Below are 18,360 nucleotides of genomic sequence, written 5' to 3' on the forward strand. Positions count from 1 at the left end.
GTGTCCCCGGTACCAAATACCATCTAGGTTCCATTTTCTAGGCAGGCGATACCGAAAATGCACACAGACGTCAGAAATAGAGTCACCAGTGTCCTAAAAAATGCAGTTGTACCCAATGTCCACTTAACCACGGACATGTGGACAAGTGTAGCAGGGCAGACTGAGGACTATAAGACTGTGACAGCCCACTGGGTAAATGTATTACCTCCCGCAGCAAGAACAGCAGCGGCGGCACCAGTAGCAGCATCTGGCAAACGCCAACTCGTTCCTAGGCAGGCTACGCTTTGTATCACCGCTTTCCATAAGAGGCACACAGCTGACAACCTCTTACGGAAACTGAGGAACATCATCGCAGAATGGCTTACCCCAATTGGACTCTCCTGGGGATTTGTGACATCGGACAAAGCCACCAATATTGTACGTGCATTAAATCTGGGCAAATTCCAGCACGTCACATGTTTTGCACATACATTGAATTTGGTGGTGCAGTATTATTTAAAAAACGACAGGGGCGTGCAAGAGATGCTGTCGGTGGCCCGAAGAATTGCGGGCCACTTTCGGCATTCAGCCACTGCGTGCCGAAGACTGGAGCACCAGCAAACAGTCCTGTACCTGCCCTGCCATCATCTGAAGCAAGAGGTGGTAACGAGGTGGAATTCAACTCTCTGTATGCTTCAGAGGATGGAGGAGCAGCAAAAGGCCATTCAAGCCTATACATCTGCCTATGATATAGGCAAAGGAGGGGGAATGCACCTGACTCAAGCGCAGTGGATAATGATTTCAACGTTGTGCAAGGTTCTGCAACCCTTTGAACTTGCCACACGTGAAGTCAGTTCAGACAGTGCCAGCCTGAGTCAGGTCATTCCCCTCATCAGGCTTTTGCAGAAGAAGCTGGAGACATTGAAGGAGGAGCTAAAACAGAGCGATTCCGCTAGGCATGTGGGACTTGTGGATGGAGCCCTTAATTTGCTTAACCAGGATTCACAGGTGGTCATTCTGTTGAAATCAGAGCACTACATTTTGGCCACCGTGCTCGATCCTAGATTTAAAACCTATGTTGTATCTATCTTTCCGGCAGACACAAGTCTGCAGAGGTTCAAAGACCTGCTGGTGAGAAAATTGTCAAGTCAAGCGTAACGTGACCCGTCAACAGCTCCTCCTTCACATTCTCCCGCAAATGGGGGTGCGAGGAAAAGGCTAAGAATTTCGAGCCCACCCGCTGGTGTTGATGCAGGGCAGTCTGGAGCGAGTGCTGGCATTTGGTCCGGACTGAAGGACCTGCCAACGATTACTGACATGTCGTCTACTGTCACTGCATATGATTCTGCCACCATTGAAAGAATGGTGGAGGATTATATGAGTGACCGCATCCAAGTAGGCACGTCAGACAGTCCGTACGTATACTGGCAGGAAAAAGAGGCAATTTGGAGGCCCTTGCACAAACTGGCTTTATTTTACCTAAGTTGCCCCCCCTCCAGTGTGTACTCCGAAAGAGTGTTTAGTGCAGCCGCTCACCTTGTCACCAATCGGCGTACGAGGTTACTTCCAGAAAATTTGGAAAAGATGATGTTCATCAAAATGAATTATAATCAATTCCTCCGTGGAGACATTCACCAGCAATTGCCTCCAGAAAGTACACAGGGACCTGAGATGGTGGATTCCAGTGGGGACGAATTAATAATCTGTGAGGAGGGGGATGTACACAGTGAAAGGGGTGAGGAATCGGACGATGAGGAGGAGGTGGACATCTTGCCTCTGTAGAGCCAGTTTGTGCAATTAAAGATTGATTGCTTCTTTTTTGGTGGGGGCCCAAACCAACCAGTCATTTCAGTCACAGTCGTGTGGCAGACCCTGTCGCTGAAATGATGGGTTTGTTAAAGTGTGCATGTCCTGTTTATACAACATAAGGGTGGGTGGGAGGGCCCAAGGATAATTCCATCTTGCACCTCTCTTTCTTCTTTGCATCATGTGCTGTTTGGGGACTATTTATTTGAAGTGCCATCCTGCCTGACACTGCAGTGCCACTCCTAGATGGGCCAGATGTTTGTGTCGGCCACTTGTGTAGCTTAGCTTAGCCGTCCAGCGACCTTGGTGCACCTCTTTTTTTCTTTGCATCATGTGCTGTTTGGGGACTATTTTTTAAATCTGCCATCCTGTCTGACACTGCAGGGCCACTCCTAGATGGGCCAGGTGTTTGTGTCAGCCACTTGGGTCGCTTAGCTTAGTCACACAGCTACCTCATTGCACCTCTTTTTTTCTTTGCTTCATGTGCTGTTTGGGGACTATTTTTTTTTGAAGTGCCATCCTGCCTGACACTGCAGTGCCACTCCTAGATGGGCCAGGTGTTTGTGTCGGCCACTTGTGTCGCTTAGCTTAGCCATCCAGTGACCTTGGTGCACCTCTTTTTTTCTATGCATCATGTGCTGTTTGGGGACTATTTTTTAAATCTGCCATTCTGTCTGACACTGCAGTGCCACTCCTAGATGGGCCAGTTGTTTGTGTCGGCCACTTGGGTCGCTTAGCTTAGTCATCCAGCTATATAATATAATATATAATATAATATAAAATATAAAAATAATATTGTGAGGTGTGAGCTTTTCAGAATAGACTGAAAATGAGTGGAAATTATGGGTATTGAGGTTAATAATACTATAGGATCAAAATGACCCCCAAATTATATGATTTAAGCTGTTTTTGAGGGTTTTTTGTAAAAAAAACACCCGAATCCAAAACACACCCGAATCTGACTAAAAATTTTTAGGGAGGTTTTGCCAAAACGCGTCCGAATCCAAAACACGGCCGCGGAACCAAATCCAAAACCAAAACACAAAACCCGAAAAATGTCCGGTGCACATCACTAGAGAATACACACCTGCTGTAAAGTGCAGAATGAATGGGCCTGGCCCCACTATTATGCACCTACAGCATGCGTGTATCCTCCCCAAAAAATCTGGCACAAAACACCATATAGCCTATACCGCACCATATTTATTGGGAATTAATAACTTTAAAACAAGACCTTTAACAATGTTCTAATTCCCAATAAATATGGTGCAGTACTTGAAGATGGAGGGCTATATGGTGTTTTGGCCACAGATTTTATTGGGAGAATACCCACATGCTGTAAAGTGCAGAATGAATGGGCCCAGTCTCACTATTATGCACGTACAGCACGCGAGTATCCTCCCCCAAAAATCTGTCCCCAAAACACCATATGGCCTATACCGCACCATATTTATTTGGAATTAATAACTTTAAAACAAGACCCTTAACAATGTTCTAATGCCAAATAAATATGGTGCAGTACTTTAAGATGGAGGGCTATATGGTGTTTTGGCCACAGATTTGATTTGGAGAATACACACTTGCTGTAAAGTGTAGAATGAATGGGCCCAGCCCCACTATTATGCACCTACAGCATGCGTGTATCCTCCCCCAAAAATCTGTCCCCAAAACACCATATAGCCTATACCGCACCATATTTATTGGAAATTATAAGATGCCTACAAATTTTCAAACTGGGGCATGTCCTCCTCTGCCTCCAGCATAGCAGAGTATGTGGCTGAGCAGCAGGTGGGTGGGTGAGTAGACTGTTGGATGGTCGGAATAGGATGGGGTTGGGTAGGCTGAATAGGATGGGGTTGGGTGGGAGGAGCAGTAAGAGGAAGGCGGTCGAATAGTACAACATTGTCGTGGAGTTTCGCTTTTTGGGCCTTGTTAATAATTTTTAAATTTAGACGCTCAATCTGCTCCTTTGCCCAGGTGGCAGGTTGCGCATGGCAAAGACCAAGAATTCCCCAAATCTTGTGTAGTGGTCGGGGAACTGGGCATTTCTTGACTTGATCTCCTCAAAGATGAGGTCTTTGCCCTCCTGGTCGGTGTTTTTTTTTGGGAGGGTTCTCTTCCAGGAGCTGGTGTTGCAGAGGTATCAGGGGTAGCTGGTGCTTCAGGGGTCATATCTTGGGTCTGGGATTCCTCTGTATCTAGGAGACTGTGGTCTGGGGTGGTTCCCTAACTGTGGGGGAGCGATAGATGGCAAACACGTCCGCATCAACCCTCCTGCAAACAGTGGATCCCTTTATTTTAATTATAAAGGGTATTTCAGCATCGTGCTGATGGCAGTGGTGAATACCAACTATGAATTCATCTTCATCTTCATTGACGTTGGCAAAAATGGACGTGCATCAGATGGTAGGTCACTGAAGAATACCACCTTCTACGAATGGCTCAGCACAAAGACCCTGAACTTGCCATCTAGGGAACAAACCTAGCACGGCCTCAATTTTGTTTTTGTGGCTGATGAGGCATTCACACTCCACGAGAACATTATGAAGCCGTACCCCCAAAGGCACCTGACAAGAGAGGAGCGCATCTACAATTATAGGCTATCCTGGGCACGATGAATTGTAGAGAACACTTTTGGCATCCTGTCTAGCCGCTTCCGCATATTCCTAACGGCTATCAATTTGCAGTTGGAGAAGATAGATTGGGTGGTGACTGCGTGCTGTGTCCTGCATAACTATTTGTGCAGCAAAACCACCCAGCATAGGACACTGTCCAGAGCAGAGCCAGGAGACCCAGACCCTGAACACCCCGTGGAGACTTCACTATTTCCCTCTGTTAGAACCACCTCCACTCCATTCTAGGGCGAGTCTACGGGCAAAACAGATCAGGGATGAGTACCTGGCCTATTTTAACGGGGTGGGTGCAGTCTGTGTGGACTGATGATGGAACTTTCAAGAACTTTTAAAAACTTATTCAAAAAAATATACTTACAAATACAGACAAATATAGTTCACCCTCTTCAGGCTCTGGTGTGGCAGTCCGAGGGAGGGAGGTGAAACCTGTCCGGGTAGCCTCCTGGTCCAGGACAAACTCCAGCATGGGGTAATACCAGAGCGATGTCTTGTAAACCTGGGAGGAATCTGCTCTAGATCTTTTGGACTGTTCCATTGTTTTGTGTTCTTTGAGGAATACCGTACGCAGGTTCTGGATCTTTTTCTTTACCCAATCCTTGTCAGCACCAGACACAAAGGGCCTGCTGTACTCCACTAGCTTCTCCAAGGCCGCATTCTGCTGCACTTTATCCAAATACCTCTTGGCTTTGATCTTCCACAGACATTCATGGCCACGGTACATTTCTAGTAGGCCGGTGATGAAGTCTATATCTTGATCCAGAGAAATATCTATAATGAAAAAAAAAGTGGTGTTATTTTTCGGACCATAAGACGCACCTGACCATAAGACGCACCTAGTTTTTAGAGGAGGAAAACAGGAAAAAAAATATTCTGAACCAAATAGTGTCTCCTATATATTTGCCCAACTCTGTGATTCTGTGCCTGGCCGTAACGCTGGGCGGAGTCACAGGCACAGATCTGGCCAGGAACAGGACCCTCCCCATCTCCGCCCAGTCCCCTCCCTATCTCCGCCCAGTCCCCTGTCTCCCTTCTCCCCGTACACTCTCTGGTGACAGAGCAGCCGCTGACTGTGAGCGGAACTCAAACTACCCGCCTCACAGACTAGCGGCTGCTGCAGAGTTCAGGGGGACATGCTGACACTGACAGCCGCACTTGCTCCCCCTCCCACCCGCGGCAACCACCCGCGGCAACCACCCGCGGCACTCCCGCCCCCTCCCGCAGCACCAACATCCGCGGCACTCCCGCTCAGAGGCATCACTTACTGTTATAACACCCGGTGCGGTCGTGGGTGTAAAGGGGGCGTGGCTTCGCGGAAGGGGGAGTGGCTTCGTGTCCCGACCCCCGTTTTCGGCACATTGTGGGTCGGGGGATACGGCCTTCACCCGGACACTGCTGAATCTGCAGTGCTGGCTTCTGCGCTGTGACAGGAGCCGGGTTGCAGCATCCAGCTCCTGTCACTGAGCAGGAGCCGGCACTTTGGTGTCATCCCTCAGAGGGTAACACCCAGGTGCGGCCCGCACCCCCCGCACCCACATTGTGGCGCCACTGCTCCTGCCCCCTCCCCCATCCGTAGCACAAACACCCGCCGCATCCACTTACAACCCGCGGCACTCCCGCCCCCTCACCTGCCCAGAGCAGCAACACCCGCGGCAACCAACCGCATTCGCCCCCCACCCACAGCACTCCCACCCTCTCCCCCACCCGCAGCACCAACACCCGCGGCACCTACCAGCGGCACCCACCGCATCCACCCACCACCCGTGGCACTCCACCCCCTCCCCCACCCGCAGCACCAACACCCGCACCACCCGTGGCACTCTGCCCCCTCCCCCACCCACATCACCAACACCCGCTGCCCCCCCCTGCGGCACCCAACGCATCCCCCACATCCGCTCCCATCCGCGGCACTCCCGCCCCCACCCGTAGCTCCCACACCTGCAGCACCCCCCGCACCTCCCCCACCCGCTGCAACCCTGCCCCTCCCCAATACCCACCTCTCCCCCCTGCTGCACCCTTCACCCAACCCGCACCACCACCGCATCTGCCCCTCCTGCACCCCCCTCCTCCCCCCGCACCCCCCCCCCAACCCTCGGAATCCCAGCAGCTGCTTCCCACCACCCAACTGCACCACCACTGCTCCAGCCCCTGCCCCCCCTCCGCACTTGACCCCCCACCCATGGCACCATGCCCCCACCCCCAGCACCCCCCCTCCCCCATCAACGGCACTCCCACACCAGCTTCTCCCACACCCACATCACCCCTGCTCCCAACCCCCCACCCATGGCACCCCCGCCCCTCTCCTACGCACAGCACTCCTGCTCCCGCACCCCCACCCCTCCCCTACCTGTAGCACCCGCACCTGCAACCGTGGCATACTCAAACCCACCACCCCCCCAAATGCACCACACCGGCAAACTGCCCCCTCCCCCACCCTTGGCACCCCCCCACTCCACCCCCATACCCACCTCTCCCCCCGCTACACCCCTGCATCCTCCACTCCACCCGCACCACCAACGCATCTGCCCCTCCTGCACCCACCCCTCCCCCATCCGCAACACCCCTGCTCCTGCACCCCCTCCCCCACTCACGCCACACCCCCAACCCTCGGAACCCCCGCAGCCGCCTTCCACCCCCCATCCGCACCGCCACTGCCCCCCCCACACCTGTCCCCCACCCATGGCACAATGCCCCCACGACCAGAACCCCCCCCTCCCCTACCCACGGCACTCCCACACCAGCTTCTCCCACAGCCCCCCCAACCCTCCCAAACCCACATCACCCCTGCTCCCAACTCCCCACCCATGGCACCCCGACCCTCCACTACGCACAGCACCCCTGCTCCCGCACCCCCACCCCTCCCCTACCTGCAGCACCCCCCCACCCGCCCCAGCAACCATAGCACCCTCACCCCACCCACCCCCAACCGCACCACCCCAGCTAACTGCCTCCTCCCCCACCCGCGGCACCCCGCCCCTCCCCCACTCCACCCCCATACCCACCTCTCCCCCGCTACACCCCTCCACCCCACCCGCACCACCACCACCACCGCATTTGCCCCTCCTGCACCCGCCCCTCCCCCATCCGCAACACCCCTGCTCCCACACCCCCTCCCCCACCCGCGCCAACCCTCGGAAACCCCCGCAGCCGCCTCCCACACCCCAACCGCAGCACTACTGCACCCGTCCCTGCCCCCCGCACCTGTCCCCACACCCATGGCACCACACTCCCACCCGGAGCCCCCCACTCCCCCTCCCACGGCACTCCCACACCAGCTTCTTCCACAACCCCTCCCACACCATATCACCCCTGCTCCCAACCCTCCACCCATGGCGCCCCTCCCCTACGCACAGGACCCCTGCTCCCCCACCCCCATCCCTCCCCTTCCGGCAGCACCACCCGCCCCCGCAACCGTGGCACCCTCACACCCACCCAACCGCACCACCCCACCAAATAGCCCTCTCTCCCACCCACAGCACCCCTGCACCCGCCCCTCCCCCCCAACACCCACGCACCTGCCCCTCCACCACCCGCAACACCACCACAGCCGGCCCTCCCCAACTGCATTAACCCCGCACCAGCCCATTGTGTATAAGTGGCGCTGCTACCTGTGCACACTGTGTGTATAAGCGGCTCTGCTACCTGTGGGCACAGTGTGTATAAGCGGCTTTGCTACCTGTGGGTATTGTGTGTATACGCCGCTCTGCTACATGTGGGTATTGTGTGTACACGTGGCTCTGCTACCTGTGCCCATTGTGTGTATAAGCACCTCTGCTACCTGTGGGTATTGTGTGTACATGTGGCTCTGCTACCTGTGCCCATTGTGTGTATAAGCATCTCAGCTACCTGTGGGCACTGTGTATAAGCGCCTCTGCTACCTGGGGGTATTGTGTGTATAAGCGGCTCTGCTAGCTGTGGGCACTATGTGTATAAGCGGCTCTGCCCCCTGTGGGTATTGTGTGTATAAGCGGTGCTGCTACCTGTGGGTCATGTGTGTACATGTGGCTCTGCTACCTGTGCCCATTGTGTGTATAAGCGCCTCTGCTACCTGTGGGCACTGTGTGTATAAGCGCCTCTGCTACCTGGAGGTATTGTGTGTATAAGCGGCTCTGCTACCTGTGGGCACTGTGTGTATAAGCACTTCTGCCCCCTGTGGGTATTGTGTGTATAATCGGTTCTGCTACCTGTGGGTAATGTGTGTATAAGCGGCTCTGCTACCTGTGGGTATTGTGTGTATAAGCGGTTCTGCTACCTGTGGGTATTGTGTGTATAAGCGGCTCTGCTACCTGTGGCCACTGTGTGTATAAGCGCCTCTGCCCCCTGTGGGTATTGTGTGTATAAGCGGCTCTGCTACCTGTGGCCACTGTGTGTATAAACGGCTCTGCTACCTGTGGGTATTGAGTGTATAAGTGGCTCTGCTACCTGTGGCCATTGTGTGTATAAGCGGCTCTGCTACCTGTGGGTATTGTGTGTGTAAGCGGCTCTGCTACCTGTGACCACTGTGTGTATAAGCGGCTCTGCTACCCGTGGGTATTGAGTGTATAAGCGGCTCTGCTACCTGTGGCCATTGTGTGTATAAGCGGCTCTGCTACCTGTGGCCATTGTGTGTATAAGCGGCTCTGCTACTTGTGGGCACTGTGTGTATAAGTGGCTCTGCTACCTGTGGGTATTGTGTGTATAAGCGCCTCTGCTACCTGTGGGCACTGTGTGTATAAGCGCTTCTGCCCCCTGTGGGTATTGTGTGTATAATCGGTTCTGCTACCTGTGGGTAATGTGTGTATAAGCGGCTCTGCTACCTGTGGGTATTGTGTGTATAAGCGGTTCTGCTACCTGTGGGTATTGTGTGTATAAGCGGCTCTGCAACCTGTGGCCACTGTGTGTATAAGCGCCTCTGCCCCCTGTGGGTATTGTGTGTAAAAGCGGCTCTGCTACCTGTGGCCACTGTGTGTATAAACGGCTCTGCTACCTGTGGGTATTGAGGGTATAACCGGCTCTGCTACCTGTGGCCATTGTGTGTATAAGCGGCTCTGCTACCTGTGGGTATTGTGTGTATAAGCGGCTCTGCTACCTGTGGCCACTGTGTGTATAAGCGGCTCTGCTACCTGTGGGTATTGAGTGTATAAGCGGCTCTGCTACCTGTGGCCATTTTGTGTATAAGCGGCTCTGCTACCTGTGGCCATTGTGTGTATAAGCGGCTCTGCTACTTGTGGGCACTGTGTGTATAAGTGGCTCTGCTACCTGTGGGTATTGTGTGTATAAGCGCCTCTGCTACCTGTGGGCACTGTGTGTATAAGCGCCTCTGCTACCTGGGGGTATTGTCTGTATAAGCGGCTTTGCTACCTGTGGGCACTGTGTGTATAGGCGCCTCTGCCCCCTGTGGGTATTGTGTGTATAAGCGGTTCTGCTACCTGTGGGTAATGTGTGTATAAGCGTCTCTGCTACCTGTGGGTATTGTGTGTATAAGCGGTTCTGCTACCTGTGGGTATTGTGCGTATAAGCGGCTCTGCTACCTGTGGCCATAGTGTGTATAAGTGGCTCTGCTACCTGTAGCCACTGTGTGTATAAGCGCCTCTGCTACCTGTGGGTATTGTGTGTATAAGCGGCTCTGCTACCTGTGGGTATTGTGTGTATATGCGGCTCTGCTACCTGTGGCCATTGTGTGTATAAGCGGCTCTGCTACCTGTGGCCACAGCACCTTGGTATCTTATCTACAGTGCATTGCTGTTTCTCATCTGGTACTTCATAATGCAGACACTAGCAGTATATACTACACTATGTTATTCATTGTGCCCTGCGGCCACTCTGCACGCCCTCACAAAGGCCTACGCCCCCTTGACAATCGCACGCCCTCCCCCCTTACAATATTTACCCACTGCCATAAAAAAAAATCAGGTAATACTCCATGTAATAACAATTATAGCACAGCTGAAGCCCGTGAAGGGGATAATGGGTCGTAGCCTCTTGCAACGGTATTTTCTCTCTAACCCCTTGCTTCTCTTTATCCTCTCCCTACCACCCTGACTCTCCCTATCCTTTACCGATCGCACAGCGTTTCTGTACATTCCCTTTCTCCCCCCCTACGCCTCTCTATCTTATCTCAACCGGACCCCATTTCTGTATGCCCTCTATACTGCCCTGCGTTTCTGATTCTGTTATCTACCGCCCTGCGTATGTTCAAAGCCGTGCAGAGGTTAACAGGGCGTAGCCCCTAATGATGGTGTGAAGAGCGCCCGTAGGGCGCGATGAATCACCTAGTAATATAATATTTAATAAACTATACCGTTACAGTGTCTTATATAGCGCAGCAAATTCTTTTGCGCTTTACAATTGTAAACAGAGATAAAACAAATTGGGTAACAACAGACAGACTTGGAGGTAAGAGGGCCCTGCTGCAAGCTTACAATCTATACTGTAGACACAGACATCAGCTTTACAGGCCATTTACATAGAATACGGTACACAGATTTTTCTGGGACAGTGTATGACAGAGGCAGCCACACAAGCACAGCCATAGTCACAGTACAGAGCAGACGAGAACCTTTTTACCTCACAACATAGGGGTATATTTACTAACATTCGTAATTTTTGGAAAAAGGTCAAAGTTCAATCACGAATGACATCGAAAGTGTAAAACTGCAACTTTTTGAATTTATTACGCCTAATTTACTAAGCTGTCGTATTCGGATTTTTCATTTGTTCCGATGTCGATGTCATTCGTGTTTTTTTCCCGTTTTTTACGGCAGTGATTAGCAAAACACTGCCGACTTTATCACAATGAGTCTCGGCCGGATCTGTGTGATCCGTGCTGGGGTTCATTTTTTTTTTTTTTTTAAATAAACACTGTAAAACGGCGAAAAAAAATGCGTGGGGTCCCCCCTCCTAAGCATAACCAGCCTCGGGCTCTTTGAGCCGATCCTGGTTGCAGAAATATGGGGGGAAAATTGACAGGGGTTCCCCCATATTTAAGCAACCAGCATCGGGCTCTGCGCCTGGTCCTGGTTCCAAAAATACGGGGGACAAAAAGAGTAGGGGTCCCCCGTATTTCTAAAACCAGCACCGGGCTCCACTAGCTGGACAGATAATGCCACAGCCGGGGGTCACTTTTATATAGTGCCCTGCGGCCGTGGCATCAAAAATCCAACTAGTCACCCCTGGCCGGGGTACCCTGGGGAGTGGGGACCCCTTCAATCAAGGGGTCCCCCCCCCAGCCACCCAATGGCCAGGGGTGAAGCCCGAGGCTGTCCCCCCCATCCAATTGGCTGCGGATGGGGGGCTGATAGCCTTTTGTGAAAATGAAAAGATATTGTTTTTAGTAGCAGTACTACAAGGCCCAGCAAGCCTCCCCCGCATGCTGATACTTGGAGAACCACAAGTACCAGCATGCGACGGAAAAACGGGCCCGCTGGTACCTGTAGTACTACTACTAAAAAAATACCCAAAAAAAGACAATACACACACACCTTGAAAATAAAGTTTTATTACATGCATCCACACAAACATACATACATACTTACCTTATGTTCACACGAGGGTCTGTCCTCTTCTCCAGTAGAATCCATGGGGTACCTGTTGAATAAATTCTGCTCACCAGATCCAGGGTCCCAGGCTCCTCGTAGCATCCATTTGTAATCCACGTACTTGAATAAAATAAAAAAACGGAGAGCCGAGCCACGCACTGAAAGGGGACCCATGTTTGCACATGGGCCCCCTTTCCCCGAATGCCAGAAACCCACTCTGACTGATGTCTAAGTGGGTTTCTTCAGCCAATCAGGGAGCGCCACGTTGTAGCACCCTCCTGATCGGCTGTGTGCTCCTGTACTGTCTGACAGGCGGCACACGGCAGTGTTACAATGTAGCGCCTATGCGCTCCATTGTAACCAATGGTGGGAACTTTCTGCCCTGCGGTTGACCGAAAGTGACCTCACCGCTGAGCATAAAAAACCCACCATTGGTTACAATGGAGCGCATAGGCGCTACATTGTAACACTGCCGTGTGCCGCCTGTCAGACAGTACAGGAGCACACAGCCGATCAGGAGGGTGCTACAACGTGGCGCTCCCTGATTGGCTGAAGAAACCCACTTAGACATCAGTCAGAGTGGGTTTCTGGCATTCGGGGAAAGGGGACCCATGTGCAAACATGGGTCCCCTTTCAGTGCGTGGCTCGGCTCTCCGTTTTTTTATTTTATTCAAGTACGTGGATTACAAATGGATGCTACGAGGAGCCTGGGACCCTGGATCTGGTGAGTAGAATTTATTCAACAGGTACCCATGGATTCTACTGGAGAAGAGGACAGACCCTCGTGTGAACATAAGGTAAGTATGTATGTATGTTTGTGTGGATGCATGTAATAAAACTTTACTTTCAAGGTGTGTGTGTATTGTCTTTTTTTGGGTATTTTTTTTAGTAGTAGTACTACAGGTACCAGCGGGCCCGTTTTTCCGTCGCATGCTGGTACTTGTGGTTCTCCAAGTACCAGCATGTGGGGGAGGCTTGCTGGGCCTTGTAGTACTGCTACTAAAAACAATATCTTTTCATTTTCACAAAAGGCTATCAGCCCCCCATCCGCAGCCAATTGGATGGGGGGGACAGCCTCGGGCTTCACCCCTGGCCCTTGGGTGGCTGGGGGGGGACCCCTTGATTGAAGGGGTCCCCACTCCCCCAGGGTACCCCGGCCAGGGGTGACTAGTTGGATTTTTGATGCCACGGCCGCAGGGCACTATATAAAAGTGACCCCCGGCTGTGGCATTATCTGTCCAGCTAGTGGAGCCCGGTGCTGGTTTTAGAAATACGGGGGACCCCTACGCTTTTTGTCCCCCGTATTTTTGGAACCAGGACCAGGCGCAGAGCCCGATGCTGGTTGCTTAAATATGGGGGAACCCCTGTCAATTTTTTCCCCATATTTCTGCAACCAGGATCGGCTCAAAGAGCCCGAGGCTGGTTATGCTTAGGAGGGGGGACCCCACGCAATTTTTTTTAAGAAAATAACCACTTTCCCACCCCTTCCCACTGATATACATGCACGGATCTCATGGATCCCTGCATGCCTATACAATCACGGATTAAAAAAGCAGGTCTGTTTTTTTTTTGCACTTTTTTACGAGTTGTAATTTTTCACGGCAGTGTTTGTTTTTTTTTGCTTTGCACTTCTTAGTAAATTACCGAGATTCATAGTTAAACAGCCGCGTTTTGACCGATGGTTTATTCATTCGTAATTTTTTTGTTGGACTTCCAAAAAATTACGAATGCCCTCATCACTGCCGTGATTATTGCTTAGTAAATTACCGAGATGACACTTTGATGAAAAAACGGCATCTCGGTCAAAATCGGGACCTTAGTAAATTTACCCCATACAGTATTAGGAACTTTAAAAAAAATCCCCATTCATTATAAATTGAAGCAGCAGAAATATTGCTCATCATGGCTCTTCACTTACTACCACTAATATACCAGTACTGTATGGTAGTATATGGGTACCTTAAGAAGGAGGTGAGGGGGGGGGAGAGTCACTTTATTGTGGCAAATATTGTACTGTGTACACAAGGTTCCCCGCATCCAGCCTGTCAGTTTACGCCCGAAGCACACTACTCTGAGGAAGGACTCGGAGGAGGTGAGGGGAGGGAGCGGGGGAGTCACGTGATGCCGCCTCTCATATGACGGCAAAGCAGAAGCAGCAGTACTTTGGAGGAGGCAAGGGGAAGAAGCGGGGGAGTCACGTGATGCCGCCTCTCAGATGACGGCGAGGCAGCAGCAGCAGTACTTTGGAGGAGGCGAGGGGATGGAGCGGGGGAGCCACGTGATGCCGCCTCTCAGATGACGGCGAGGCAGCAGCAGCAGTACTTTGAAGGAGGCAAGGGGAGGAAGCGGGGGAGTCACGTGATGCCGCCTCTCAGATGACAGCGAGGCAGCAGCAGCAGTACTTTGGAGGAGGCGAGGGGAGGGAGCGGGGGAGCCACGTGATGCCGCCTCTCAGATGACGGCAAAGCAGCAGCAGCAGCAGACAGGACCCGCCGCTGCCCGCACTCGTAACTGCTGCCTCTCCCACCCAGTGCGCTCCCACCCAGCGCATTGAGAGCGCTCCATAAGGTTTTTACTCTGCTCTGTTATTCGGACCATAAGACGCATGTACTTTTCCCCCCACATTTTTGGGGAGAAAAAGTGCGTCTTATGGTCCGAAAAATACGGTATTTTGTATTTAAAAATGGTTTTACTTAAGGTATATGGTTAAATGGTTATATGGTTAAATGGTTACATCTGGTTAAGATATGGTTTTACATTTTTTTAATTTTAAAAATGGTTTTACTTAAGTTTAAAAATATACTTTCAAAATGTTTTGATATATGGTTCAATTTGGATAATATATGGTTATAAAATAAAGTTATTTTTTAGAAATAGTTTCATCATTACCCAAACATCAGTGGTGCAGCATTGGGGTACAGTGGTGGTTAAAACACATGGTCATTAGGGGGTTAAAAAGACTTTTTAAGGACACAGAAACACAAGGTGCAACATTGGGGTACAGTGGCGATGAGAACACATGGCCATTAGGGGGTTAAAATGACTTTGTGGACACAGAAACACAAGGTGCAGCATTGGGGTACAGTGTCGGTGAAAACACATGGCCATTTAGGGGTTAAAATGACTTTGGGGACAAAGAAACCCAAGGTTCAGCATTGGGGTACAGTGGTGGGGAAAACACATGGTCATTAGGGGTTTTTAAAATGGCTTTGGGCCCACAGAAATGAATAAAATGTGAACAATAGAATACATTGCTGGTCAGTGTGATTACAATGGTGGACAGTGTTCTAGGTGGACTGTGATATTGGTGGTCAGTGTGGATTAAATACATACTTGGGGAAATGCGAAATCCAATCAAATCGGATATACAGAGTAGAGCTTTCCTCCTGCTGCGTCGCTGCTGCTGCTGCCGCTCCCGCTCATGGGAGTGTCCTGAGAATGCCAGTCAAACTTCCTACGATATATTGCAGGCGATATATCGCAGGCAAAAAAAACCCACACCTTTTTCCATACGATTCCATGCAATTATGATATATCACGAGTGCAGCACTAGCGACCTAGGGGATCTGACATGACACTCACGGGAACACGCATCGTATCGGATGGAAAACACATACGATGTGACACTTTTCATAAGATATAGCGGTCCGAAAGGTCGATATTGCAGGAAATCCGCCATTATCATTCTAGTGTATGGGGCACTTTAGTGAGAACATGTTCTTGCTCCAAAGGCCTCTCCCTTACCTACTGAATTTTGTAATGAATACAATTGGTAACCCATCGGTCAGTACAAATCAAAGAGGAAACAGTGAGTTATTACAGAGTGCTGCACTAAGGCCCCAGTAAATTGAAATACCATGCATGTGATGGCCTAACTGATAAATGAGCTGAACCATATGTCATACCACTGAAGGGTATTTGATTACATCTTCCTGATGAATAGATCAGGAACAGTGATAATCTATTTACCCATAATATCAATGTGGTAAAGAAAAAGGGAATTCTCTGTTACCGGCTCATGTATAGTTCCCGGGGAAGGAAAAGCACAATACTTTGGACATTACAGGGTGAGACCTCCTAAAGTGCCATGTATAGCAAACAAGTATCATTTTAGTGTACAAACTGTATATTTTGGAAACTGTCCTGTAATTTTTCTGTATAAAAAAATCAGTTCTTAAACATATACTGAGAACACCAGCACAGGGACCTGTGTATCGTACAGACAACAATATATATATTCACCAAGTACAGATGTGCATGCACAGAGGATTTACACAGGCAGGTAACAGACTAGCTAAGACCACAGAGCTTGCCATAGTAACACTGACACCCAGTCACAGGTAACAAAGTACACCTTATACCCAAATGGATGGTCTTCAGTATGCCGGCTGTTGGGATGCCGGCGCTCAGTATACCGGCGCTGGAATCTCAGCACGCAGCATACCGACAACTATTCTCCCTCTTGGGGGTCCACGACCCCCCTGGAGGGAGAATACCGTGCCTGCAAGCAGGGCCGGATTAACAATGGGGCGGATAGAGCTGCAGCTACAGGCCCTCCGTTGAAAATAGGCCCATAGCATCTGGTGCGCTGCTGCTGTAGACAGGAAAAAAATATTTTCCTCCTACAGCAGCCTGTGGTCATCGGAGGTTCACCTCCCCAGCCTGCAACAGTCTGTGACCCAGAAGGACAAATCGCCCCCGCAAGAAAAAACAAGGCGGCGCAGCGTAAGGGATGGATTCATTAGCCCCCCCCCCCCCCTGCGCGCGACGCATATGCACACACACGGTGCCGCCTTTAAACCATATGACGTCAGGATGAATGACGTCGCAAATGTATAAAAATGTAGCCCGGCACTCCAATAGGGGTACAATGAATACTTACTGCGGTGCCCACCGTAGGTCAGTGGTTTGGCCCCATAATAGTAGCGGTAATCAGCGGCACTCCACAGCTTGGATACAGCTAAAATGACATACTTTATTAGTCCAGCTGCATTTCAGTGTCCAACCCCTTCAACTGGGACAAGCATTCGGGTTAGACCCTGAAACGCTGTTTGACTAATAAAGTATGTCATTTTAGCTGTATCCAGTCTGTGGAGTGCTGCTGATTACCACTAATATATATATTATAAACATCAGTGCCTCCAGGGCAGTAACTAGGGTAGGGCAGACATTTGCACTGTGAGTGCTCCGTCCACTGTCACCCGGATTGGCCATCCTGGTATGTTCTACTGGTTGCAGCGCTGTCTGCTGTCTTGTGTGTGCTCGGCCACCACTGCTTGAATGGAACTTCCAGGTATAGGCATTGCTGAGCACGCTCGGCAACAGGGAGCAGTGCTGTAAGCTCCCTTACCACATGGTGCACTGGCGGCCGTGGTGTGTCATCAATCAGGCAAAGGGAGCAGTGTTGTACGTTCTGTGACAATGCAGCGCCGTGTGTGTGGACAGGGACACACACATACATAAGGAGCTCTTACTGTGGTGTAACATCTATAAGGGGCTCTTACTGTGGTGTAACATCTATAAGGGGCTCTTACTGTGGTGTAATTTGAATAATGGACACTACTGTGCAGTGTAATGTGAATTGGTATTATTCTGTGGCCCCTATATTTTTGATGCACACCTTTGGGGCCCACTGTCCATATTTTAAATATGGGGGTGAAGGAGGCACTAATTTCCTTTCTGGCACCAAAATGTCTAGTTACGGCTCTGAATGCCACGTTTATATTATCATTAAATATTATTTAAATATATGAAATATATGAAATTATTAATAAGTATATGAAAATATAAATGTGTACTGTATATAATATATATATATTCAATAAATACATATTAGTCCTGTATAATTAAAAAAATATATAGAGCTCATGTACGATTTCTCTTACATATATATATATATATATATATATATATATATATATAGAATGCTGGTCCGACACTCAGGAATAAGCAGCTGATGGTGTAAATGCTCCGGTGCCCTCCAACCAGACTGTATAGTCTGTACATGCACGAACAAAGAACCAGGCGGCACTCAGGAGACAATAAATCGGTGAAACCAACGGGTGCTTTACTTCAACGTTTCGGGGTTCGGGACTCCTGTGTCCTAAAGACGGGGTCCCGATCCCCGAAACGTTGAAGTAAAGCACCCGTTGGTTTCACCGATTTATTGTCTCCTGAGTGCCGCCTGGTTCTTTGTTCGTATATATATATATATATATATATATATATATATATATAAAATATATTGTGGATGAGATTTGATGGTGACATACACTGTGATTGACCGGCACTTCTCTTATGGGTTTTTAGTGCCCTGGTTCCTTCCCATCCACAATTAAATAGAAACTATAGGGGTCATTCTGAGTTGATCGCTCGCTAGCAGTTTTTAGCAGCCGTGCAAATGCATAGTCGCCACCCACGGGGGAGTG

Source organism: Pseudophryne corroboree, chromosome 3, assembly GCF_028390025.1.
Source record: "Pseudophryne corroboree isolate aPseCor3 chromosome 3, aPseCor3.hap2, whole genome shotgun sequence".
Lineage (NCBI taxonomy): Eukaryota > Metazoa > Chordata > Amphibia > Anura > Myobatrachidae > Pseudophryne > Pseudophryne corroboree.